The 27,496-nt window shown below is 43.7% G+C and overlaps 1 protein-coding gene and 1 long non-coding RNA gene across 2 annotated transcripts in view; one reads left to right on the top strand and one right to left on the bottom strand.

Moving 5' to 3' along the window:
• The window catches only part of imp3 (IMP U3 small nucleolar ribonucleoprotein 3), a 214,913-nt gene that overhangs the window by 8,191 nt on the left and 179,226 nt on the right, over positions 1-27,496 (bottom strand). The window lies entirely within an intron of this gene.
• The window catches only part of LOC140206134 (uncharacterized), a 45,533-nt gene that overhangs the window by 14,008 nt on the left and 4,029 nt on the right, over positions 1-27,496 (top strand). The window contains exon 2 of the long non-coding RNA XR_011888068.1: positions 27,078-27,142. This is a non-coding gene — a long non-coding RNA (uncharacterized lncRNA). The remainder of the gene's footprint in view (positions 1-27,077; positions 27,143-27,496) is intronic.

Genomic DNA, 27,496 nt, shown 5'->3' with positions numbered 1-27,496 from the left:
TGTATGTCCTATTTTGATTAATCCTACCAAAATGTAGCACCTCACATTTATCAGCATTAAACTCCATCTGCCATCTTTCAGCCCACTCTTCTAAATGGTCTAAATCTCTTTGCAAGCTTTGAAAACCTCCTTCATTATCCACAACTCCACCTATCTTAGTATCATCTGCATACTTACTAATCCAATTTACCACCCCATCATCCAGATCATTCATATATATTACAAACAACATTGGAGCCAGTACAGATCCCTGAGGCACACCACTAGACACCGTCCTCCAATCTGACACACAGTTATCGACCACCACTCTCTGGCGTCTCCCATCCAGCCACTGCTGAATCCATTTTACTACTTCGATATTAATGCCTAACGATTGTACCTTCCTAACTAACCTTCCATGTGGAACCTTGTCAAAGGCCTTACTGAAGTCCATATAGACAACATCCACTGCTTTACCCTCGTCAACTTTCCTAGTAACCTCATCAAAAGATTCAGTAAGATTTGTCAAACATGACCTTCCATGCACAAATCCATGTTGACTGTTCCTAATTAGACCCTGTCTGTCCAGATAATTATATATACCATCTCTAATAATACTTTCCATCAATTTACCCACCACTGACGTCAAACTCACAGGCCGATAATTGCTAGGTTTACTCTTAGAATCCTTTTTAAACAATGGAACAACATGAGCAATACGCCAATCCTCCAGCACCATCCCCGTTTCTAATGACATTTGAAATATTTCTGTCAGAGCCCCTGCTATTTCCACACTAACTTCCATCAAGGTCCTAGGGAATATCCTGTCCGGACCCGGAGACTTATCCACTTTTATATTCCTTAAAAGTGCCAGTTCTTCCTCTTCTTTAATCGTCATACTTTCCATAACTACCCTTCTTGTTTCCTTTACCTTACACAATTCAATATCCTTCTCCTTAGTGAATACCGAAGAAAAGAAATTGTTCAAAATCTCCCCCATCTCTTTTGGCTCCGCACATAGCCGTCCACTCTGATTCTCTAAGGGACCAATTTTATTCCTCACTATCCTTTTGCCATTAATATAACTGTAGAAACCCTTTGGATTTATTTTCACCTGCTTGCCAAAGCAGCCTCATATCTTCTTTTAGCTTTTCTAATTTCTTTCTTAAGATTTTTTTTTTTTACATTCTTTATATTCCCCGAGCACCTAATTAACTCCAATCTGCCTATATTTATTGTAGATCCCTCTCTTTTTTCGAACCAAGTTTCCAATATCCCTTAAAAACCATGGCTCTCTCAAACTTTTAACCTTTCCTTTCAACCTAACAAGAACATAAAGATCCTGTACACTCAAAATTTCACCTTTAAATAACCTCTATTTCTCTATTACATCCTTCCCATAAAACAAATTGTCCCAATCCACTCCTAAATCCTTTCGCATCTCCTCAAAGTTAGCCTTTCTCCAATCAAAAATCTCAACCCTGTGTCCAGTCATATCCTTCTCCATAATTATATTGAAACTAATGGCATTGTGATCACTGGACCCGAAGTGCTCCTCAACACATACCTCTGTCACCTGACCTATCTCATTCCCTAACAGGAGATCCAACACTGCCTCTTCTCTAGTTGGTACCTCTATGTATTGCTGGAAAAAACTATCTTGCACACATTTTACGAACTCCAAACCATCTAGCCCTTTTACAGAATGGGCTTCCTAGTCAATATGTGGAAAATTAAAATCTCCCACAATCACAACCTTGTGCTTACTACAAATAACTGCTATATCCTTACAAATTTGCTCCTCCAATTCTCGCTCCCCATTAGGTGGTCTATAATACACCCCTAAGCGTCACTACACCTTTCCCATTCCTCAATTCCACCCAAATAGCCGCCCTAGACGAGTCCACTAATCTATCCTGCCAGAGCACCGCTGTTATATTTTCTCTTACAAGCAATGCAACACCTCCCCCTCTTGCCCCTCCGATTCTATCACACCTCAAGTAATGAAATCCAGGAATATTTAGTTGCCAATCACACCCCTCCTGCAACCATGTTTCACTAAGAGCTATAACATCAAATTCAACAGATGTAATTGTCACTTTTGCTCAGTAACTCGTTTTATTGCACATGTTAAATACAGCAAAATAATACACAAAGACATGGCAAAAGTAAAGGCAAACAAATAAGGTAACAGCAAATTTCACTTTTGCCCAGTAACAAGCCTTATTGCATTTAGTTGTAGCTGTCGTCCCTTTCATCGGTAAAGAGACTATGGCTGTAGGAAATGTTTCTGGACAAACGTGCACCAAGTCTTTAGTCTGGCAATTTTCTTTTAAGTTTTTCTAGTTTGTAACTGGACAAATGCGCACCAAGTATACTATTTCCTCTTCACTTGTTTTCTGTGTGTCCTGCGCATGCCCAGTAGGAGGAGATTTGCCCAAATATCTGTTTTAATGTAGACGAAGGTATTTTCAAAAACGCCTGGTGTGGACGCCTATCGTTTTTACATGAAACCGGCATTTTCAAAATTATTCGGTCCAGTGTGGACGTAGCCTTACTCCTCATGACACTAGGAATCTTTAATATGTGAGATCATTTAAACAAGTTTGGGATGATGTTGAAAAGACTTTAAATTAATAGTCAATCAATGAGGATGACATTAATCCTACTTAACGGTCAACTAACTCAGCCCAGAGAACAATTATCACCTAATCAGATTTTAACAAATCAATCGCTGATTACATAATTGGTAACCAATAGAAATGGCACATATACCCACACACAAACGGACTAATCACAGGACACATAAAAGGCTAACAATGTAGATCACCAACATTTCATTTGAGGTTGCATTGATAATGTTGCCAAGCTAGGTAGCGAAATGTCCGCAAGTTAACAAGCCAGCTCGGCGAGCCATTCAACAATAAAAAATTAATAGTGTATGTGGAAGTAATTTAACAAGCTACTTAAGACTGAAAGCTGCTCTTCCACTAAAATCTTTTCCTGCAACACGAACGTACTCTTTGTACCTTCTTGGATCTCATGCAGAATTGTTATATTTACTTCTAAATACTGGACAATTAGAATAAGTTTTCACTCCATTGCTGAGCTCTGTTGCAGCACAGCCTGCCCAATCAGGTCAAATCCATCATCAGCCACTTCAGGAACCCCACAGGCAATAAGGGAGATCCTAAAGCTGCTGCCTGTCACACTGAGAAATAATTGTTAATATTCATTGTTCTACCATCATTCTTTCTGCAAAATGCAGTCCACAGAAATCTCTAAGAATTCCTTTTTAGAGAGTTGATCCTATTTCCTTCTGGACAGGGCTGAAACTGTCAAATGTTTAAATCACAGAGCAAGGGAAAAGAGCAACACGTGTCTAAAAAATGGCCTGACATATGATAACAACAGGAATTCTGCAGATGCTGGAAATTCAAGCAACACATCAAAGTTGCTGGTGAACGCAGCAGGCCAGGCAGCATCTCTAGGAAGAGGTACAGTCGACATTTCAGGCCGAGACCCTTCGTCAGGACTAACTGAAGGAAGAGTGAGTAAGGGATTTGAAAGTTGGAGGGGGAGGGGGAGATCCAAAATGATAGGAGAAGACAGGAGGGGGAGGGATGGAGCCAAGAGCTGGACAGGTGATAGGCAAAAGGGGATACAAGAGGATCATGGGACAGGAGGTCCGGGAAGAAAGACGGGGGGGGGGGGACCCAGAGGATGGGCAAGAGGTATATTCAGAGGGACAGAGGGAGAAAAAGGAGAGTGAGAGAAAGAATGTGTGCATAAAAATGAGTAGCAGATGGGGTACGAGGGGGAGGTCTAGCGGAAGTTAGAGAAGTCGATGTTCATGCCATCAGGTTGGAGGCTACCCAGACGGAATATAAGGTGTTGTTCCTCCAACCTGAGTGTGGCTTCATCTTTACAGTAGAGGAGGCCGTGGATAGACATGTCAGAATGGGAATGGGATGTGGAATTAAAATGTGTGGCCACTGGGAGATCCTGCTTTCTCTGGCGGACACAGCATAGATGTTCAGCAAAGCGGTCTCCCAGTCTGCGTCGGGTCTTGCCAATATATAAAAGGCCACATCGGGAGCACCGGACGCAGTATATCACCCCAGTCGACTCACAGGTGAAGTGTTGCCTCACCTGGAAGGACTGTTTGGGGCCCTGAATGGTGGTAAGGGAGGAAGTGTAAGGGCATGTGTAGCACTTGTTCCGCTTACACGGATAAGTGCCAGGAGGGAGATCAGTGGGGAGGGATGGGGGGGACGAATGGACAAGGGAGTTGTGTAGGGAGCGATCCCTGCGGAATGCAGAGAGAGGGGTGTAGGCCCCGACGCTAGCAGGCATGAACTTTAGATTGCGGCTCCTGCCATTGATCTCGGCGGCTCCAACACCTCAGGGCATATTCAAAACCCGGACTCCAGCAACGACCATGGACACCCACACAGCGATTGCGCAACCACCAACTGAGACTCCAGCCTTGAACTCCAGGCCGGGTCTTTATGTGTTGCTGTTGTGACTCCCGTCTCCCCTTCCCCCACCAATACTCTGCAATCCCGTCTCCCTCAGATCCCATCGTCAGCTCCTGGGCCCTTGGAGGCTCCATCTTCCTCTCACTCCAACCCTCCCCTCTCTACTGACACCCCCAGCCTCCCCCCTCCCATCCCAGCCCTCATCCGTGCCGGGTCTTTACCATCCCCTCCGACCTTCAACTGTCGGAGGCAGAACGCTCTGTTCTCAGTAAGGGCCTCACCTTTGTCTCCATTCGCCCACACCTCAGCGAGTTCCGTGTTCGCCATGATGCGGAACTTTTCTTCTGCCGTCTCCGTCTCCGAGCCTACTTCTTCGGCAAGGACCCTTCCACCCCCACCGATGACCCCTTCTCCCGTCTTCAACCTTCCTCTTCTTCATGGACACCCCACTCTGGTCTTCTGCCTGCTCTGGATCTCTTTATTACTAACTGCCGACGGGACATCAACCGTCTCGACTTTACCGCACCTTGTCCCCATTCCAACCTCACTCCTTCGGAACGCTCTGCTCTCCACTCCCTCCGCACTAATCCTAACCTTATTATTAAACCCGCCGATAAGGGGGGTGCTGTTGTAGTCTGGCGTACCGACCTCTACCTTGCCGAGGCAAAGCGACAACTCACGGATACCTCCTCTTATTTACCCCTCGATCGTGACCCCACTAAGGAGCACCAGGCCATTGTCTCCCACACCATCACCGACTTTATCCGCTCGGGGGATCTCCCATCCACTGCTACAAACCTTATAGTTCCCACACCCTGCACTTCCCGTTTCTACCTCCTACCCAAGATCCACAAACCTGCCTGTCCTGGCCGACCTATTGTCTCAGCTTGCTCCTGCCCCACCGAACTCATTTCTGCATACCTCGACACTGTTTTATCACCCCTTGTTCAATCCCTTCCGACCTATGTTCGTGACACTTCTCACGCTCTTAAACTTTTCGATGATTTTAAGTTCCCTGGCCCCCACCGCTTTATTTTCACCATGGATGCCCAGTCCTTATATACTTCCATCCCCCATCAGGAAGGTCTCAAAGCTCTACGCTTCTTTTTGGATTCCAGACCTAATCAGTTCCCCTCTACCACCACTCTGCTCCGTCTAGCGGAATTCGTCCTTACTCTTAATAATTTCTCCTTTGGCTCCTCCCACTTCCTCCAAACTAAAGGTGTAGCTATGGGCACCCGTATGGGTCCTAGCTATGCCTGCCTTTTTGTTGGCTTTGTGGAACAATCTATGTTCCGTGCCTATTCTGGTATCTGTCCCCCACTTTTCCTTCGCTACATCGACGACTGCATTGGCGCTGCTTCCTGCACGCATGCAGAACTCGTTGACTTTATTAACTTTGCCTCCAACTTTCACCCTGCCCTCAAGTTTACCTGGTCCATTTCCGACACCTCCCTCCCCTTTCTAGATCTTTCTGTCTCTGTCTCTGGAGACAGCTTATCCACTAATGTCTACTATAAGCCTACTGACTCTCACAGCTATCTGGACTATTCCTCTTCTCACCCTGTCTCTTGCAAAAACGTTATCACCTTCTCGCAATTCCTCCGTCCCCGCCGCATCTGCTCTCAGGATGAGGCTTTTCATTCTAGGACGAGGGAGATGTCTTCCTTTTTTAAAGAAAGGGGCTTCCCTTCCTCCACTATCAACTCTGCTCTTAAACGCATCTCCCCCATTTCACGTACATCTGCTCTCACTCCATCCTCCCACCACCCCACTAGGAATAGGGTTCCCCTTGTCCTCACCTACCACCCCACCAGCCTCCGGGTCCAACATATTATTCTCCGTAACTTCCGCCACCTCCAATGGGATCCCACCACTAAGCACATCTTTCCCTCCCCCCCTCTCTCTGCATTCCACAGGGATCGCTCCCTACACAACTCCCTTGTCCATTCGTCCCCCCCATCCCTCCCCACTGATCTCCCTCCTGGCACTTATCCGTGTAAGCGGAACAAGTGCTACACATGCCCTTACACTTCCTCCCTTACCACCATTCAGGGCCCCAAACAGTCCTTCCAGGTGAGGCAACACTTCACCTGTGAGTAGACTGGGGTGATATACTGCGTCCGGTGCTCCCGATGTGGCCTTTTATATATTGGCGAGACCCGACGCAGACTGGGAGACCGCTTTGCTGAACATCTACGCTGTGTCCGCCAGAGAAAGCAGGATCTCCCAGTGGCCACACATTTTAATTCCACATCCCATTCCCATTCTGACATGTCTATCCACGGCCTCCTCTACTGTAAAGATGAAGCCACACTCAGGTTGGAGGAACAACACCTTATATTCCGTCTGGGTAGCCTCCAACCTGATGGTATGAACATCGATTTCTCTAACTTCCGCTAAGGCCCCACCTCCCCCTCGTACCCCATCTGTTACTTATTTTTTTCTCCCTCTGTCCCTCTGAATATACCTCTTGCCCATCCTCTGGGTCCCCCCCCCCCGTCTTTCTTCCTGGACCTCCTGTCCCATGATCCTCTCGTATCCCCTCTTGCCTATCACCTGTCCAGCTCTTGGCTCTATCCCTCCCCCTCCTGTCTTCTCCTATCATTTTGGATCTCCCCCTCCCCCTCCAACTTTCAAATCCCTTCCTCACTCTTCCTTCAGTTAGTCCTGACGAAGGGTCTCGGCCTGAAACGTTGACTGCACCTCTTCCTAGAGATGCTGCTTGGCCTGCTGCGTTCACCAGCAACTTTGATGTGTGTTGCCTGACATATGATGATGGGTGTTAGGACAATTAACATAATTTTCTTAGTTTGTATAATATTCAGTGGCAAACTATGGATAGCTGTTTCCAACAAGCAATATTAAGGGCAAAGTTCTTTGCCTAGCATTCTTCTGGCTAGGTCTACCTGCACCGAGAAAATGCTGAAACAAGCCCATTCCACATCCAAAATTACAAACCGAAGTATGCACCATCTTCTCTACACAGAATGTGGTAAATAACCAGAACAGAAAACGGTCTAGCACTACTAAAACTGACGATGGACTCATTCTCTGCCACTAGGAGGAAGCACATCTCTTAGAATAAAGTCCACTGCACTGCCATGCACTGCATATTCTGACATTCAAAATCATGGGTTGACTCTTGCAGAGAAGCACTGGAGACCTCTGGGTACTGCAACCACTTCACTAGGCAAATCTGGGATTAATTATGCAATTGGTAGCCACTCTTTGTAGATTACTTCCCCATGCACATTTATGTTGGACGATTAGAAGTTCATTCGTGGAGCATAGAGTGGCAGCAGCTCCCCGTGCACACAATACGAGGAGTCTGCTGCTGAACGCGTCACTTTAGACTGGAGAAGGAACAACAAATCCATTCAACGAACAGGAACAGGTGCAAAGGACAAACTATTTGATAATTAACTTTTTTGAGCTGAACTTAGCAATTGAAAGCATTGACCCAAAAAGCATTTTTGGTTCGATTTTGAATTGTTCATTTAGATTTAAATGTCTGAGCTAATTGAATTTGTTCACCATTTTTTTAACTTTTTAGTTCACTGTCCAGTTTATTTCAGCTATTCCATGTGAGCGGATTGTTCATAGAGATTGAGGAAGATGTATTACTGCTCTCCCAGAATGCAGCAATGTCACAAAACAAGATGATCCCCAATTGATCTTCTAAGCGCATTAACTACTGTCAGTTTAAGATGCAAAAATAAATTCTGTGTGATCAATGGAGATTCAAGAGACTGGGATCAGATGCTGGAATCTGGAGCAATCTGCTGGAGGAACTCAGTGGGTCGAGCAACATCTGTGGAGTGGTGGTGGGGGTGTGGGAAGAAGAACTGACAACATTACAGGTCAAAACCTTGCATCAGGACTGTGAGTGAAGAGAGTGAGTGGTGAAATCGAGGCCATGTCAGAGGATGAGAAACAGAGTTGGGAAAGAGTGAGAGATGGATAATAAATGGAAGCAGATTTTAAAAAGGATGGGGGCAGGAGGGAGGATGGGAAGATGAAGGGAGAGACAGCTGCCGGAAGTAGATAAGAAGAGTAACCAGTGCAGAACTCCGATATGTAAAGGAAGAGATAATGGGAACCACCTAGGCGAGAGAGGGGAAGGCAGATAGAACACGAATCAGATGAGCAAACGGGGTAGAGTTGGTGAGTGAAATAAGTTCATAGGTGGAACCGCAAGTCAAGCACACTCCATGAGCCCTGGCTCCCAACCGTTATTTCAAGTCAAGCACACTCTATGAGCCCTGGCTCCCAACCGTTATTTCAAGGCCGCAGATAACTGCAGCCAAGAGGGCAGCTGAGCAGCATCTTCCAATGTTCTCCAAACTCACCTTCAAGCGGGAAATGCAGAAATATCCCACCCTCCAACACTTGCGCTCTGCTGATTTCCAGTGCCCACTTGCCCAGGGGTGGGATGAGCAGTGGTCTACATAAGAATACAGGAAAACAGGCACAGGACATGCAGATCCTCAAACTTTCCTCATGATTCAACAGACCAATGATGATCTGGTTCAGGCCTCCGCTCCTCTTCTGTGCCAGTTCCTTCTCTTCATCGCTCTGTCAAAGAAATCATCCACCTCCTCTTTAAATTCTTCCAACAATCTAGCCTCCAAACCTTCAAGAAGAATTGCAAAGATTCAACACCTCAGAGTAGAAGTTCCCTTGGTTTTAAATGACCACCCTCACCTATCCATACAGAACAAAGCAGGTGCCAAATAAAAGCAGCAGGAGACACATGCATCCTCTCTCTTCACACAATTTCTGATTGCTGAAAACTGAAAACCATTCCTGGAAATATCTATTTCTCTCCCTCACCACGTTGAGAGTCTCTGTCTTCATCACCTGAAGAGTGGAATTCCACACTGCCCTCTGAACAAGCCGCCTACATCTCTTTACAAGCATTAGCACAACGCTATTACAGCTTGGAGTGTTGAAGTTCCGAGTTCAGTTCTGGCACCCTCTGTAAGAAGTTTGTACATGAGCACATAGATTTCCTCCAGGTGCTCCAGTTAATAGGTTCATAGGTCATTGTAAACTGTCCTGTGATTTGACACCACTTTTCAGTCCTACTGGTACGAGATTTCTCAACACATCCATTTCGAAAGTCTGGCCACTGTTTTCCATTTGCTCCGTGGTCCACTCTACCTCTGTACTCTTCATGTGTATGTTCCACCTCAATACCAGTTTTCTTTTCTCAGCTCTCTCTCTCCACCACCGTAAATCATTTTATCAAGAACTACAGACCAACAGCGAGGAGCTTTTTAATCCAGGCTCAATTACCTTTCCTACTTTGAACAAGCCCTGGTATTCTCTCCTCTTGGAAGCTGTCTTTTAAGTCCCATTTTGATCTAATGCTCTCGTGTACAGTATAAGCTGCTCATCATATGATCTTCCTCCTGACAGTAAAATTCTCCAAGGCAATTTCCGATATTAAAGCATAGGGTATAAACAGAGTCATCTTTAACAACTAAGTACCAGAAGACTGAATTACTCATTTAAAAGAGCAGCTTGGAGATAATGACATATAACAGTGGAACAAAGACATCGTTCACACCCCTACTAATCAAACATCACAGGTGTTGAAAGTAACAAAAATAGCATAATGAAAAACATCCAACATATAAAAAAGACATTTAGTTAGTGTTCAAGTTAAAGCATCTTAGTTGAAAGATCAAAATTTCAGCTACATACACCAAATTCTACAAAATTCAGACTTAATCAAAAGCTACCGTTTTATTTTGGGCATAAAATTATTCAGATTTTATTCTAGGTGCACATGATTAATGAGTGCTTTATGGATTACAATATTATAAATTTGGCAACAGAAGAGATTAAAGCCTTAGCTCAATACTTTTCTCTGTGACATCTGATCTCACACATGGATTCTGGCTTTAAGCAGCTTCCTTCAGCTGGAAGTGGAAATTAGTGAACCACTGATTACTTCCCAGCTTCAACACAATAAGTCCTTCTGTACTCAAGAAGCCAGAGGGAGGTTTTGCTGTGGTAAACTGCAGTATGAACCAGGCATTGAAACACAACACAGATTGGTTCAAATGTCAAGGAATGCTGAGACTCAAGCCCATGGCCTACAGGCACGTGTGTAAACCTGAAAGCTTTTGTTTCTAATCCCTGCGCCTTCCCAGATCTACAGGGGTAGGAATGCACAAAGCACATGCATTGTGGGTACCGAGGAAGAAGAGGCCAAATAATAGGTTAAACATTAACCCCCTTTATCTTGCTGAACAGGGTTCAAACCCAGCAGACTTTCAAGATTTCTTCTACCCATCAGCGATAAGGATGCCAATTGAAAATCTCAACCCAAGCTTCAATTACAGTGGGTTCACGGCTTCAAACCGGCAGTGGATGTTCGATCCAATGTGGTTGCACTCAGCAGATATTGAGTCATATTCTTGTTTCACTGTTCTCAAATCATCTGACAATTCAGCTGGCTACACACCAGATACCCAAGTGAAGCTCATTTCATTTTTTCAACTCAAACAACACTCAACTTCAATCACAGCATTTAAAACTAAAAGTTCACAAAACATTCAAGGCAAGGTAACATCAGATGTGATATCCTGGAATGTATATAACCAGCTTGCAATGTCTTATTGAAGAGACTGAGATTAACCAGGGTGATACCTCAGCAAAGCTCCATATTTGAACAGTGTTGGTCAGATAGACTATAAATCCACATGGTAATTTTTACCAAGCATTTTAACACCATAACCATATTAGTTATTGGAAGTTAGCATGTTATGAGCATTACAAGCACCAGCAATTGAAATGTCATGGTAGAGTATTGCAAGATACCACAACTAATACCCAACACGTACACTCACTCCACCAACACCACAAGTCCATTAACACATGCTTCCCATTTCACTGAACTATTTGGGAACATTCAACAAAAATAACTTCTGCGGGTGCATGACTGCTTTCTTCAGACTCCACTCCTTCCACCTCACGTTCACTGTTCCACCTTCCAAGACGAACATTGGACAGAGGTACCTGCACTCGTTGCAGAAAGCAGAGAAGGTCAATCAGTACCTGAGAGGTCAGCCTTTGGCCGAAGTGGAAACTCTTCATTTACATTCTCAAGCTGCAGTTACTTTCCAAAATTTCTGCTCCAAGTTTTAAAAGCTGTTTTTAACAGCTTCCTCCACTTCTACGCTCCCAGTAGTACGAGTTTTCTCATGATTTTTTTTTAAAATCAGAGAACATCTGCTCAACAGAATTCAATAGCCTACTTCCACAGCTGCTAATATTATAGGCACAGCTGAAGACACGACACAGAAAGGCACAGATGACAATAGTATCGGAGTCATGACTGAAGGAACTTGCTTCTTGGAATCTTCTGATCAAATATTTTGCTCAGTCCTACCAACCATCAACTTGCTTCTTGTGAATAACAGCAAAAGATTTAACCATATAACTATATAACAATTACAGCACAGAAACAAGCCATCTCGACCCTTCTAGTCCGTGCCGAACTCTTACTCTCACCTAGTCCCACCGACCTGCACTCAGCCCATAACTCTCCATTCCTTTCCTGTCCATATAGCTGTCCAATTTAACTTTAACGACAACATCGAACATGCCTCAACCACTTCTGCTGGAAGCTCGTTCCACACAGCCACCACTCTCTGAGTAAAGAAGTTCCCCCTCATGTTACCCCTAAACTTTTGCCCTTTAACTCTCAACTCATGTCCTCTTGTTTGAATCTCCCCTATTCTCAATGGAAAAAGCCTATCCACGTCAACTCTATCTATCTCCCTCATAATTTTAAATACTTCTATTAAGTCCCCCCTCAACCTTCTATGCTCCAAAGAATGTTGTTTGCTGTTACCCTTGGGTTCTTTTTTATCTCCTTCACGCTGCACATTGTGCTCTTGGTGTAATCTTTGCAAGACACACACTCCTTAAGGAGAGTAGCAATACTGCTGAATTTCCTCTATTTGTAAACAACTTCTCTTACTGTGGACAGATGAACACCAAGTGTTTAGAAAAAATGCTTTTAGGAATGCTTTTTCCAGCTTCATTCATCTCTACAATTCTTCTTCTAAGATTTCCTGAAAGTTGTTTTGATAGAGATATGGTGTACATAAACAGATCTCATCTCATTGCTTAAACACCTGACTCCAAATAACTTTTGTAGAATGCATTACCCCAGGGGTTCACATAATTTTTTGAACCTGGACAGTGATTGTTTAAAAGGTGTACTTAGTAGTGACAAAAAGTGCAATTGTTTCTGTGTTATTAGTTTGAGCAGATTGTGTTGGTCCATTCTTGTGACTTAGATGAAGATCAGACCATATTATGAGTAATTAATGCAAAAAAAAACCCAGGTTATTGTAAAGGTTTCACAAGCTTTTTCTTGCAACTATACTTTCACTGAGATACTACAAACTGCAGCCTGACACAAACCTCCCTGACCAAACAATCCTTTCCTGTCAGGTCTGTAAATTACTGCATGGTCCAGACATACATTATTAGTCAGTGCCTCATGAGGTAACAAATACTCGTTATAATATTTATCTCTTACCAGGTAGTGACACAACAGAGTGAAGTGTATATTGCAAACTGGCATCAAGCATTTCCATAGACCTCTTATTTAAACAAAAATAACTACAACACAGCTTCAGCCACAGAATGTTCCTGGGTGTCAAGATCTCTGAGGACCTGACCTGGTCCCAACGTATCGATGTAGTTATAAAGGCTCATACATAAGGTTCCTTTTCATTGACTACAGCTCTGCCTTTAATTCCATCATTCCAAATAAACTGATTCCTAAGCTCCAGAACCTGGGCCTTAGCACTCAGATCTGCAGCTGGATCTTCAACTTCCTCACAGACAGGACCCAGACAGTAAAAATAGGGGAAAAGATCTCCTCTACATTCACTCTGAGCACCGGTGCCCCACAAGGCTGTGTACTCAGCCCCCTGCTGTACTCACTGTACACCCATGATTGTGTAGCCAAGTTTCCATCAAACTCAATCTATAAGTTTGCTCATGACACAACAATTGTAGGCCGAATCTCCGGTAATGATGAGTTTGAGTACAGAGAGAAAATTAAGAACCTGGTGGCATGGTGCGAAGACAATAACCTATCCCTCAACATCAGCAAGACGAAGGAATTGGTTGTTGACTTCAGAAGGAGTAGCGGACGCACGACCCAATTTACATTGCTGGTGCGCAAGTGGAACAGGTCAAAAGCTTTAAGTTCCTCGGGGTCAATATCACAAATGACCTGACTTGGTCCAACCAAGCAGAGTTTGCCACCAAGAAGGCCTACCAGCGTCTTTACTTTCTGAGAAAACTAAAGAAATTTGGCCTGTCCCCTCAAACCCTCGCTAATATTTATAGATGCACCGTAGAAAGCATTCTTCTAGGGTGCATCACAACCTGGTATGGAAGTTGTCCTGTCCAAGACCGAAAGAAGCTGCAGAAGATCATGAACACGGCGCAGCACATCACACAAACCAATCTTCCGTCCGTGGACTCACTTTATACCGCACGCTGTCGGAGCAGTGCTGCCAGGATAATCAAGGACACGACCCACCCAGCTAACAGACTTTTTGTCCCTATTCCCTCCGGGAGAAGGTTCAGGAGCTTGAAGACTCGTATGGCCAGATTTGGGAACAGCTTCTTTCCAACTGTGATAAGACTGCTGAACGGATCCTGACCCGGATCTGGGCCGTACCCTCCAAATATCCGGACCTGCCTCTCGGTTTCTTTTGCACTACCTTACTTCCCATTTTTCTATTTTCTACTTATGACTTATAATTTAAGTTTTTAATATTTACTAATTTTAACTATTTTTAATATTTATAATATTTAATATTTGTAATCCAGGTGGTGTGAAGCGCAGAATCAAATATCACAAGACAAAGGAGCAGAAGTAGGCCATTCGGCCCATCGAGTCTGCTCCGCAGCTCCCCCATGAGCTAAACTATTCACCCATCTAGTTCGAATTTCCGGCTTTTCTCCCATATCCCTTGATACCCTGACTAATTAGATACCTGTCAATCTCCTCCTTAAACACCCTCAATGATCGGGCCTCCACAGCTGTATGTGGCAACGAATTCCACAAATCCACGACCCTCTGGCTAAAAAAATTTCTCCTCATCTCTGTTTTAACTGGGTACCCTCTAATTCTAAGACTATGGCCTCTTGTCCTGGGCTCACCCACCAAGGGAAACAACCTTTTCATATCTACTCTGCCCAACCCTTTCAATATTTGAAATGTTTCTATGAGATCCCCTCTCATTCTTCTATACTCTAATGAATACAATCCAAGAGCCGACAAACGCTCTTCATATGTTAGCCCCTGCTTTCCAGGAATCATCCTCATAAATCTTCTCTGAACTCCCTCCAACATCAGTACGTCCTTTCTAAGATAGGGGTCCCAAAACTGCACACAGTATTCCAAATGAGGTCTCACTAATGCCCCATAGAGCCTCATCAACACCTCCTTACTCTTATACACTATTCCTCTTGAAATGAATGCCAACATAGCATTCGCTTTCCTTACCGCCGATCCAACTTGGTGGTTAACCTTTAGGGTATCCTGCACAAGGACCCCCAAGTCCCTTTGCACTTACGATTTTTGAATTTTCTCCCCATCTAAATAATAATCTGCCTGATTATTTCTTCTTCCGAAATGTACAACCATACATTTGTCAATGTTGTATCTCATTTGCCATTTCTTTGCCCACTCTCCTAAACTAAGTCTCTCTGCAACCTTTCCGTTTCTTCAACTTTTCCTGCCCTTCCACCTATCTTGCTGTCATCCGCAAACTTAGCCACAAAACCATTTAATCCATAATCCAAATCATCAATATTGTGATGAAAGAGGGTTACAAAAGTACACATAGACTAAGATGCTAACTGTCCTGTGCTAGCACCAGTGGGATCTACCATCTGTCTTCAGGAGAAAGAGATAAGTAAGACAATGGAGCAGCATTTGGAAATGTTAATGAAGAGACGAGAGAGTTTAACGGAAGGAGACACCAGTCTGAATATTGTCAAGACCGGCTCCTGTTGAACCCTGAACTGTTTGAAGTGTGATGGACAGGCGATACCCCAGCAGGGAGATAAAAAGGGGCAGGTTCGCTAAGACAACACACACGACACCACGAGGTAACGAGACCCTGGAAGCGGTGTGCCCCCACAAGTCGGTGGGAGTTTTTGGAGGACTGATGGCAGGGCCAGCCATAGACGCACAGGGTGGATAGGTACGATCGGCGGGAACCTGGTGTGTGTGTCCACCCTTGCCTGGGTGCCAGGTTCACCGCAGAGGAACGATCGTATCTGAAACGGAGGAGTCACAGTCGGTGACCTCAGAAGACATTACAAAGGGCTCGCCCGAAAGCTAACTGCGAGGAATATCAAAGGTCTGTTGAATCCGATTTGAATATCAGCATTCGCTCTCTCTCTCTCCCCCCAACGGCACGACAGCGATAACTGCGAACTGAACTAAACTGAACTCTGTCACTTGTGATTGAACATTTTACCCCTAGACTGCGATAGAGCTGATGGACCCTATTATCCTAGTTCTGTGTACATGTGTGTTTATTCATTGCTAACCTGTTGCATTTATATCCTTACTATTAGAGTACTGTGTTGCTTATTTCTTTAATAAAACTTCCTTAGTTTCAGTAATCCAGACTCCAACTGAGTGGTCCATTTCTGCTGGTTTGGCAACCCAGTTACGACGTAACAATATACATCGTAAAAAGAAGCGGCCCCAACACCAACCCCTGTGGAACACCACTAGTAACCGGCAACCAATCAGAATATGATCCCTTTATTCCCACCCTTTGCTTTCTGCCCATCAGCCAATGCTCCATCAATTTCAATATCTTTCCTATAATTCCATGGGCTCTCATCTTATTAAGCAGCCTCATATGCGGCACCTTATCGAAGGCCTTTTGAAAATCCAAATACACAACATCCACAGCCTCTCCCTTGTCAATCTTATTCGAGATTACCTCTAAAAATTCCAATAGGTTGGTGAGGCAGGATCTTCCCTTCATGAAACCATGCTGGCTTCAGCCTATCTTGTCATGCACCTCGAGGTATTTCATAACCTCGTCCTTGAGGATTGACTCCAATATCTTTCCAACTACCGATGTCAGACTAATAGGTCTGTAATTTTCTTTTTGCTGCCTCCTTCCTTTCTTAAATAGCGGAACTACATTTGCAACCTTCCAGTCCTCTGGAACCATGCCAGAGTCTATTGATTCCTGGAAGATCATTTCCAATGCTTCCACAATCTCCAAAGCCACCTCCTTCAGAACCCTTGGGTGCACCTCATCCAGACCAGGAGACTTATCTATTCTTAGTCCATTTAGCTTCCCAAGCACTTTCTCTCTAGTAATCTTGACTGTACCTACTTCTCTGATACCTCTGGCTATCAGGTATATTGCTCATGTCTTCCACTGTGAAGACTGATGCAAAATACTCATTCAATTCCTCCGCCATCTCTTTGTTATCCATTATAATTTCTCCAGCATTATTTTCAATCGGTCCCGTATCTACCCTTGTCACTCTTTTACTCTTCATATATTTAAAAAAACTCTTAGTATCCTTTTTTATGTTAATCACCAACTTCCTTTCATAATTCATCTTTTCTTTCCTAATGACTTTCTTAGTTTCCTTCTGTAAGTTTTTAAAAGTCTTCCAGTCCTCATTTTTCCACTAATTTTTGCTTCCTTGTACGCCGTTTCTTTTGCTTTTATTTTTGCCTTGACCTCTCTCGTTAGCCATATTTGTGCCATTTTTCCATTCATGATTTTCTTTTTTCTTGGAATATATTTTTCCTGCATTTTCCTGTGATGAGTGTACGTTCTAGTACTAATTGTTTGGCGACAACAAAGTATAAAAAAGGCAAGACAGCGCCTATACTTCATTAGGATTTTGAAGAGATTTGGCATGTCAACAAATACACTCAAAAACTTCTACAGATGTACCATGGAGAGTATTCTGACAGGCTGCATCACTGTCTGGTATGGAGGGGGCTACTCCACAGGACCAAAGGAAGCTGCGGAAGGTTTTAAATCTAGTCAGCTCCATCTTGGGTACTAGCCTACAAAGTACCCAGGACATCTTTAGGGAGTGGTGTCTCAGAAAGGCAGTGTCCATTATTAAGGACCTCTAGCATCCTTTTCTCACTGTTACCATCAGGTAGGAGGTACAGAAGCCTGAAGAGAGACACTCAGTGATTCTGGAACAGCTTCTTCCCCTCTGCCATCCGATTCCTAAATGGACATTGAATCTTTGGACATTACCTCACTTTTTAAAAAAATATCGTATTTCTGCTTTTGCACTTACTTTAATCTATTCAATATACATAATTGATTTACTTGTTTATTAGAAACATAGAAAACTACCAGCACAGTACAGGCCTTTGGCCCCCAAAGCTGTGCCAAACATGTCCTTACCTCAGAAATTACCTAGGGTTACCCATAGCCCTCTATTTTTATAAGCTCTATGTACCTATCCAAGAGTCTCTTAAAAGACCCTATCGTATCTGCCTCCACCACCGTCGCAGGCAGTCCATTCCATGCACTCACCACTCTCTGCGTAAAAAACTCACCCCTGACATCTCCTCTGTACCTACTTCCAAGCACCTTAAAACTTATGCTAGCCATCTCAGCCCTGGGAAAAAGCCTCTGACTATCCACACGATCAATGCCTCTCATCACCTTGGACACCTCTATCAGGTCACCTCTCATCCTCCTTCACCCCAAGGAGAAAAGGCCGAGTTCACTCAACCTATATTATAAGGCATGCTCCCCAATCCAGGCAACATCCTTGTAAATCTCCTCTGCACCCTTTCTATGGTTTTCACATCCTTCCTGTAGTGAGGTGACCAGAACTGAGCACAGTACTCCAAGTGGCGTCTGACCAGAGTCCTACATAGCTGCAACATTACCTCACGGCTCCAAAACTCAATCCCACGATTGACGAAGGCCAATGCACCATATGCTTTCTTAACCACAGAGTCTACCTGTTTAGAAGCTTTGAGTTTCCTATGGACTTGGATTCCAAGATCCCTCTGATCCTCCACACTGTCAAGAGTCTTACCATTAATGCTATATTCTGCCATCATATTTGACCTATCAAAATGAACCACCTCACACTTATCTGGGTTGAACTACATGTGCCATTGTCAGCCCAGTTTTGCATCCTATCAATGTCCCGCAGTAACCTCTGACAGCCCTCCGCAGTATCCACAACACCACATTGATTATAATTACTTTTACTTTACTTGTTATTTTTTCTCTCTGCTAGATTATGTATTGCATCGAACTGCTGAGTTAACAAATTTCACGTCACATGCCAGTGATAATAAACCCGATTCTGATTCCCAACCTAACAGTTCTTGTCCTAACACTACAGTACCTCCTGCCTGATGGTAACAATTGAAAGAGAATGTTGGAAGGGAGGGATCATTGACAATGTCAAGGGCACTGCATACACAGCACTCTTGATAAATATCTCTGCCCCCTAAGTCCCCTCCATTACTCCCTGTATATCCATGACTGTGTCAACACCCACAGCTCTAACCTAAATAAATTTGCTGACGACAGGCCTAATCTCAAATAATAATGAGGTGGCCTACAGGGAAGAAGTCACCTCTCTGACACAGTGGTGTCAAGAAAACAACCTCTCCCTCAAAGTCGCAAAAACAAAGAAGCTGTTTGTGGATTACAGGAGAAATGGACACAGGCTAACCCCTATTGACATCAATGGATCTGGAGTTGAGAGCTTCAAGTTCGTTGGCATCCCCATCACTGAGGATCTCACTTGGTCTGTGCACACCAGCTGTGCAGTGAAAAAGGCACAACAGCACCTTTTTCACCTCAGATGGTCGAGGAAGTTTGGTATGGGCTCCCAAATCCTCAGAACTTTCTACAGGGGCACAAAAGAGGGCATCCTGATTGGCTGCATCACTACTTGGTATGGGAACTGTACCTCCCTTAATCACAGGACTGCAGAGAGTGGTGTGGACAGCCAGCGCATCTGTAGTTGTGAACTTCCCATGATTCAGGACATTTACAAAGACAGGTGTGAGAAAAAAGGGCCTGTAGGATCATTGGGGACCCAGCCACGCCACCCACAATCTATTCCAGCTGCTACCATCCGGAAACTGTACCACAGCATAAAAGCCAGAACCAACAGGCTCTCGGACAGCTTCTTCCACCAGGCCATCAGGCTGATTAACTCACGCTGATGTGAGAGTATTCTGTTACACTGACTGATCTATTTATTATAAATTATTATAAATTACTATGACAGAGACATAACAAAGATTTTTATTCCTCCTGTATGTGAAGTATGTAAGAAATAAAGTCAATTCAGTTCAATGATGGGTGGAAGAGAGACCCAATGATCCTCTCAGCAGTCCTCATAATTCTTTGTGGTCAGATACCTTGCAATTCCCATTCCAGACGGTGATGCAGCTCGTCAGGACACTCATGATGGTGCTCCTATAAATATTGGTTGAAATGGTTGGAGCGAGAGCAGCAGGGAACCCTTGCTCACCTCAAACTCCTTAGGAAGTGGAGACACAGCAGTGCTTTCTTGACCAAACAGGTGGTGTTGAGGGACCAGATTACATCATCTGTTAAGTGTTCTTAACTCTCTCCGTGGAGGAGCTGTTTATGTGCAGTGAAAAGTGGATAACCTGCATCTTCCTCAAGTCAACAATGATCTTCGCTCAAGTTGTTGTCAAGTTATAGCTTACAGAAGTTTGTTGCTATTGTTGAGTGCCATCAGGTCATTGACTCATGGCAACCCTATGAATAGTGTGGTTGTCCATAGGGTTTTTGTGGCAAGATACAGAAGTAGATTGCCAGGACTTTCCTCCGTGCAGATACCGCTGCTGCCCAGGTTGGAACCCGGAGGATTCGAACTCAGGACTATCTGCCTTGAAGTCCAGTGCTGAGGCCACTACACCACCAGCCAGCCCAATAGAAGTTAGGGTAATCAAAAGTGTCTGTAGATCTAACCAAATCTGAAAACAAGAGATTCTGCAGATGCTGGAAATCTTGAGCAACACATTAGCCATTCACCGCCTTATTTTCCAATTAGATTAGACTAGACTCCATCATCCTCAGCCTATCACCTTCTAGCTTCTCACCTTCCCTGCCTCCCTGTCGCCACCACCCCTCCCCCCTTACCTAGATATTCCGATCAGCTGCCAGCCCCATCTTTCACCTCTTTACCTTCTGGCTATATCCCCTCTTTTTCTGTCCAGAGAAAAAGTCCCAGCCTGAAACTTCAACTGAGCATTTCCCTATGAAGATCATTGCACAGTTTCCCCAGGAAGTTTCAAGAACATCCTCAAAACATTTTTACCATCTTGCTGCAAAGCTCTTGTCATGGCAGCTCACAATGGAAGGACTGTTTCAGGACATGCAGGACATGCCATTAATCTGCCTGCCAAATGCAGCAGACTGAATGTAATCAGAATATTGATGTTATTTGGGAGAGAACACTTGGACTTGCTTATCCTAGTTGTGAACTTTGTTGCATTATCATTAGAGTGTTACATTGCTATAGTTGTCAGTTTAATTTTTCCTGTGCTTGCTTGTATTGTTTATATAACCATGTATCTACATGCAGCTGTTCAGTAATTGTAGTGTAGGTGATTATGGTGATTCTGTATTTTTAGAAACATAGAAAACATACAGCACAATACAGGCCCTTCGGCCCACAAAGCTGTGCCGAACATGTCCCTACCTTAGAACTACCTAGGCTTTACCCATAGCACTCTATTTTATTCTAAGCTCCATGTAGCCATCCAGGAGTCCCTTAAAACAGCGGTTCCCAACCACCGGTCTGTGGACCAGTACCGGGCCGCGAGGGAACGATATGATTTGGCGATATGAGTCAGCTACACGTTTCCTCATTCCCTGTCACGCCTACTGTTGAGCTTGAACGCATGTCAGCGCGGGAAGGAAATCAACTCCTCGAGCTTGCAAATGACGGCAGGCTGAAAAGTATGTTTGACATAACATCTCTGCCAGCATTCTCGATCAAAGTCAAGGCTAAATATACTGAGGTAGCCATGAAAACACTGAAAACGTTGCTTCCATTTCCAACATATCTCTGCAATGAATGCAACCAAAACTAAATTGCGGAATAGACTGGACATAAGGAACCCTCTTCGAGTATCGCTGTCTCCCATCACCCCTCGATGGCACCGTCTTGTTGCAGGAAAACAAGCCCAGGGCTCCCACTGATTCAGTGATATTGGTGTGTTGCAATGATTTTATATGTTCATACGGGGAAAATATGTGCTGTGTGTTTAATATCCAAACATTACTTAAAATGTTATGATGTTATTGACTTATAAGTGACTTATATAACCATATAACAATTACAGCACAGAAACAGGCCATCTTGGCCCTTCTAGTTCGTGCCGAATGCTTACTCTCACCTCGTCCCACTGACCTGCACTCAGCCCATAACCCTCCATTCCTTTCCTGTCCATATACCTATCCAATTTTCCTTTAAATGATAATATCGAACCTGCCTCTACCACTTCTACTGGAAGTTCGTTCAACACTTACTTCAAGCTCCCGTCCTCCCCTGATAATTGACTTATCACTATATTCATGTGAGGAAAATATGTGCTGTGTGTTTAATATTAAATTCGTTAGATAAACCCTTTCAGAAACGAAATTGAGTGTATTAGCCACTTATCACCTATATTCCAGTCGTGATTAACACCCCACCCCCCGAATAGAATCGCCAAAAATGATTTGTAGAAAAAAATTGGCACATACACGCATGCGCACATAGGTGCCCGCGCAAGGCTTCATGGTCATGGTAGTCCTTCTCGGGGGAAACACAACATATTTGACTGCTACCCTTGTCCGTTGCCAACCCTACCCCCCGGGTTGGCCGGTCCGCAAGAATATTGTCAATAATAAACCAGTCACAGTAAAAGACCTTATCATTTCCGCCTCCACCACCGCCGCTGGCAGCCCATTCCATACACTCACCACTCTCTGCATAAAAAACAACTAATAAACAGACATATCCAACATGTTCTGGATTCCAAAATCATTAGATCCAGATCTTGGAGGATTTTGAAGAGAAAATATCAGCACTCACTCTCCCCAGTGCTTTTAAAGTACATACTGCATCCACAAAGCAGTGCAGTTATCACTGCTATGTCATATTTGAGAAGCAGAGAGCCTAATCTTAGACTGTTGGTTTTCAAACACATTTCTTCAGATACGAGAAGGCTGACTGAGCACACCTGAGGCAGTGATCATGTTTTTTCTAAAACTTAACTTTGATTTACTATGATTTCTACCTGCCCCGATAGTCTCTTTCCCTCTATTCTTTGGCAAGAGTCTTGTCATCTTCAGAAGTTTTCTGATAACTCGGCTATAGTTGGATGCATCAGCACGGGAGATGAGGCTGAGTACAGGGCTATGGTAGGAAACTTTGTCACATGGTGTGAGCAGAATTATTTGCAGCTTAATGTGAAAAAGACTAAGGAGCTGGTGGTAGACCTGAGGAGAACTAAGGTACCGGTGACCCCTGTTTCCATCCAGGGGGTCAGTGTGGACATGGTGGAGGATTACAAATACCTGGGAATACAAATTGACAATAAACTGGACTAGTCAAAGAACACTGAGGCTGTCTACAAGAAGGGTCAGAGCTGTCTCTACTTCCTGAGGAGACTGAGGTCCTTTAACATCTGCCGGACGATGCTGAGTCTGTGGTGGCCAGTGTGATCATGTTTGCTGTTGTGTGCTGGGGCAGCAGGCTGAAGGTAGCAGACACCAACAGAATCAACAAACTCATTCGTAAAGCCAGTGATGTTGTGGGGATGGAACTGAACTCTCTGACGGTGGTGTCTGAAAAGAGGATGCTGTCCAAGTTGCATGCCATCTTGGACAATGTCTCCCATCCACTACATAATGTACTGGTTGGGCACAGGAGTACATTCAGCCAGAGACTCATTCCACTGAGATGCAACACAGAACGTCATAGGAAGTCATTCCTGCCTGTGGCCATCAAACTTTACAACTCCTCCCTTGGAGGGTCAGACACCCTGAGCCAACAGGCTGGTCCTGGACTTATTTCCTGGCATAATTTACATACTACTATTTAATTATTTATGGTGCAACTGTAACAAAAACCAATTTCCCCCGGGATCAATAAAGTATGACTATGACTAAGATGTTGACCAAGACAACTCCACAGACACATCTGTCCTGAACAAATGTCTCTCCATCTCAGCCCACATGACTTTCCACTCAAATTCCTCCCTTCACAATTTGCATCCACCAGGTACCTTCAAACTAGTGTTTCTTGAGCAAATGTCTCCATTGCATCCCAAGTGCCATGTGCCTGTACAAGCAAACTCGACCTTTCTCTGCAACACCAGCTTGTTCTATCTCAGAACAGCCCATGGACCTTGGCTCCAACTCATACTCTGCTGTATTTGGTACTATACAAACAGCTTCCTAATCCCAATGATCGCAAATGTCAACAGTTCTTGGATTCCAATATCCTTTCTCTCCGTGCCCCACCTTCTCACCACATCTCTTCCCCCTAGTTACAATACCTGTCGAGGTTTCACCATCCTTTATGATCCCTAACAATAAGTCTTCACCAGAGATCTCCACTTTTTCCCCTGTGTCTCCTCCTTAATTCAGCTGCTGTGAGGGGTTCTCATCATGAGACACAGACTAGAAACATTGACTTTCTGTATCCACAATGCCTCCAGATTTTCCAGCATTTTCTGGTTTTTACATGTTATTTTTCTTTGTTTTTTTTAAAGTGCAATTTCAGTTCCTTCCTGCCATCTAATGAAGGAAATACCCATTCAGTTCCGAGCAATATTGATGTCATCAATTTCCTTTTTTTTTAAAAAAAAGAGCAGAAATAGATGTATTACTGAAAAAATTACATAGACAATTAAAAAGGATATACAGGTTAAGCTAATTACTTGGAAATGCAGATTAATCATATCACACCAATAATCAGTCTGACTCCTGCTCTCATAAAAGGAAATTTTCTTTTCTAGGGATCTAGGATGACTTACTTTACAATTTCCCTGAGAAAAGAGGTATCTGATGAGGCTTATGTGGGTGCCACAGACGGCCATGAGAGCATCCTGGTCTTTGACAGGATGGACGATTGGGGAATACAAGGGCTGCGAGGTGCTTACACCACTTTTGCTTGGGTCATTTGTTTTGAGAGCATCCTTTCTGTTCTCTTCATACTATCTTGGAGTAGGATGCCTATTTAAAGAATCTGGTGCCAGGCCAGGTTTCCAAGTGATGTGGCCTACTGAGGCCTTGATGATGAAAATGGTTGGAATTAAGCCAAAACACTGACATTAGTTCATTTAACATTCTCCGGTGTCTTGAGGCACCCACTGGAGGTAAGAAGTATACAGCAGGGGGATATAAGCATCATTACTGCTTGTTTTATAAATACGCAAGAGATTCTGCAGATGCTGGAAATTCAGGACAACACTCAGGTTGCTGGAGGTCAGGGAGTATCTATGGATACAGATAAACAATAAATGTTTCAGGCTGAGACCTGTCCATTCCAGGACTGAAATGGAAAGGAGTAGATGTCAGGGGGAGGGGAAGAAGTACAAGCTGGATGGTGACAGGCGAAACCAGGGGGAAGGTAGTGGGTGGGGGGGGGGGGATGAAGTGAGAAGTTGGAGGTGATAAGTGGAAAAGGTAAAAGGCTGAAGGAGGAATCTGTTGGGAGAGGAGCGTGGACCATGGGAAGGAAGAGAAGAACCAGAGGGAGGAGATAGGCAGATGAGGAGAAGAGAAGGGTTAAGCAGGGAACTAGAATGGAGAATGGAAAAAGAGAGAATGGTAGGAGAGAAATATATAAATGCTTGATTTATATAGTAGAAATGGCAATTAGAAAATCACCAGGGGGCAGCAAAGCACAGACAATGCTGCAGTTAACTTTGCCACAATGTTATCAAATTGACATTGGACATGGAAGTTAATTCCACAAGGAAGATTTGATGGCAGGGCAGAGGAAGGGTGGTGTGGAATTACAGCAAGCTGAAAAATATTTTGCTCTTGCTATTCTGACACAAACTCAAAATTTCAACACTATAATCATCAGCCCACTCAACATGAAAATTTCCATTCCAATGCTCAGTTTCCACTGAAAAACATCTTGAAGAGCAACTTGTAAAATGTCAATGGCAGTGAAGCAGAACACGAGATGTACTATCTCAACGGCTGATAGCAACCCAGCAAATTCCCTTCAACATCCAGAGCTTTTACGTGGAGGGAGGCTTCTCTGACAGTGCAGCTCTCAATTGTTGCAATCAGATAGCTTTGTGGAGTAGGTTCTGTAGCCAGATAGTTAAGATTAGCACTCAGGACCTGTAGTGCACAAGCACAGTGCATTGCATGAGAACGTAACTGCAGTGATCTGTTCTTCCTACCGATACAGGCTGATGTTCAAGATCACCAACACCAGCTTAAGTGTAGAGATTTTCCAATAACCTCTCTCAACCAAAACTATCAAAGAAACTAATTAATGACAATCTTTTGATGATCTCAGCAAATTACTCTTGATGGAATTTACTAATATGATAACTCTCACCACACTTCATACACCTCAGTGGCCTGAGTTTGCACTTCTCTAACCTCAAAAAAAAACAGTCACAGAAAGCTGCCTTTTTTGTGGTGTGGATTTTCCCTTTGCCGATTTCAAAACACTGTTAGGTGTCATTTCTGGAGAATCTCTGGCATCCAACAAAAACAAATTGCATGAATTCTCACAGAACGTTAAGGCAGGATTTTTGATGAATATATGAAATATTTTACAGAATAATGAAATAAATCACATGATTAAGGTAGGAACTGAAATAGGAAATAGCAAAGGTAATAAACTATCTTAGTGAGATGATTCGAGAGAATTACAGTCTGGGGTTAAAATACTCTATCTCCCAATGCTCAAGGGTTGCATCAAATTTCCATCTTCATTAACTGTTTAGAGAAGTTTAAAGCTGCATCATTCTGAATTTTCATGTAAGTGGCGTGAAATATCAACAAATATCAACAATCATGCTAAAGACAGACTTTGCCAAATATAGGTTATAAACGAGACCAATTGCCTGGACTTCAGGGCATTCATTGTTGGGAAATTGTCAAATACTTCTGTTGCCCAGTGGCAAACAATAACAACTCTCAGATGAAGTTTACAGAATGCCCTCAGCTGTGTCTCCAACAACTGAGCTCAGACTCCACTCAAAGGAGATTCCCATGCCTGCTCGTTTAGTCTTTTTCTTAATTACCACTGTTGTCATCAAAAAGTCAACTAGCACCAGTATGTCAATTCAGAACAATTTTGCCCAGTAGCTCAGTGGTACCTGGTTCAAGAGTAGCATAATTTTATTTTCATCCATAATTATCCAAAAAGGTGATGGCAAGCTACTTTCTACATACCTACTATCCTTTCTGGTGAAGCTACCGTTGGGGAGGGAATTCAATAATTTGAGCCAAGTAATGATAAAGGAGCAGTGATACATTTTAAAGTTAAGATGATGTATTACATGTATTCCTTTACTAGTGTTCCCAGATGCTTAAAAACCTTGGCCTTGTTGGTGGAGTCACAAGCTTGGGAGATGTCTCTGGGTGAGTATCAGTAGTTTTGTAGATGGTTCACACTGCAGCCACCATATGCCATGGTGAAGGGAATAAAGGTTTCAAATTGAATAGAGCACAACTTACTCTTGGCTGGTGTTGAGCAATCTGAGTGCTGCTACAATGCACTTAACCAGGCAAGTGAATAGCACTAAATCGCACACCTGCTAAGCACTTTGGAGAGGTTGGAGATTCAGGAAGCTAGGTACTCACCACAGAATACCCAAATGCTCACCTACCCTTAGAGTCACAATGACTGGCCAGAGTGAATTATCAATAATTAGTCCTAGGGTATTGCTGGTAGAAGATTCAGCAACAGCATTGCCATTGAATAGAAGGTAGATG

This window comes from Mobula birostris, chromosome 12 (genome assembly GCF_030028105.1).
Source record: "Mobula birostris isolate sMobBir1 chromosome 12, sMobBir1.hap1, whole genome shotgun sequence".
NCBI lineage: Eukaryota > Metazoa > Chordata > Chondrichthyes > Myliobatiformes > Myliobatidae > Mobula > Mobula birostris.
Note: the sequence above shows the minus strand (reverse complement) of the source record. Positions and strands in the feature narration are given on the sequence as shown.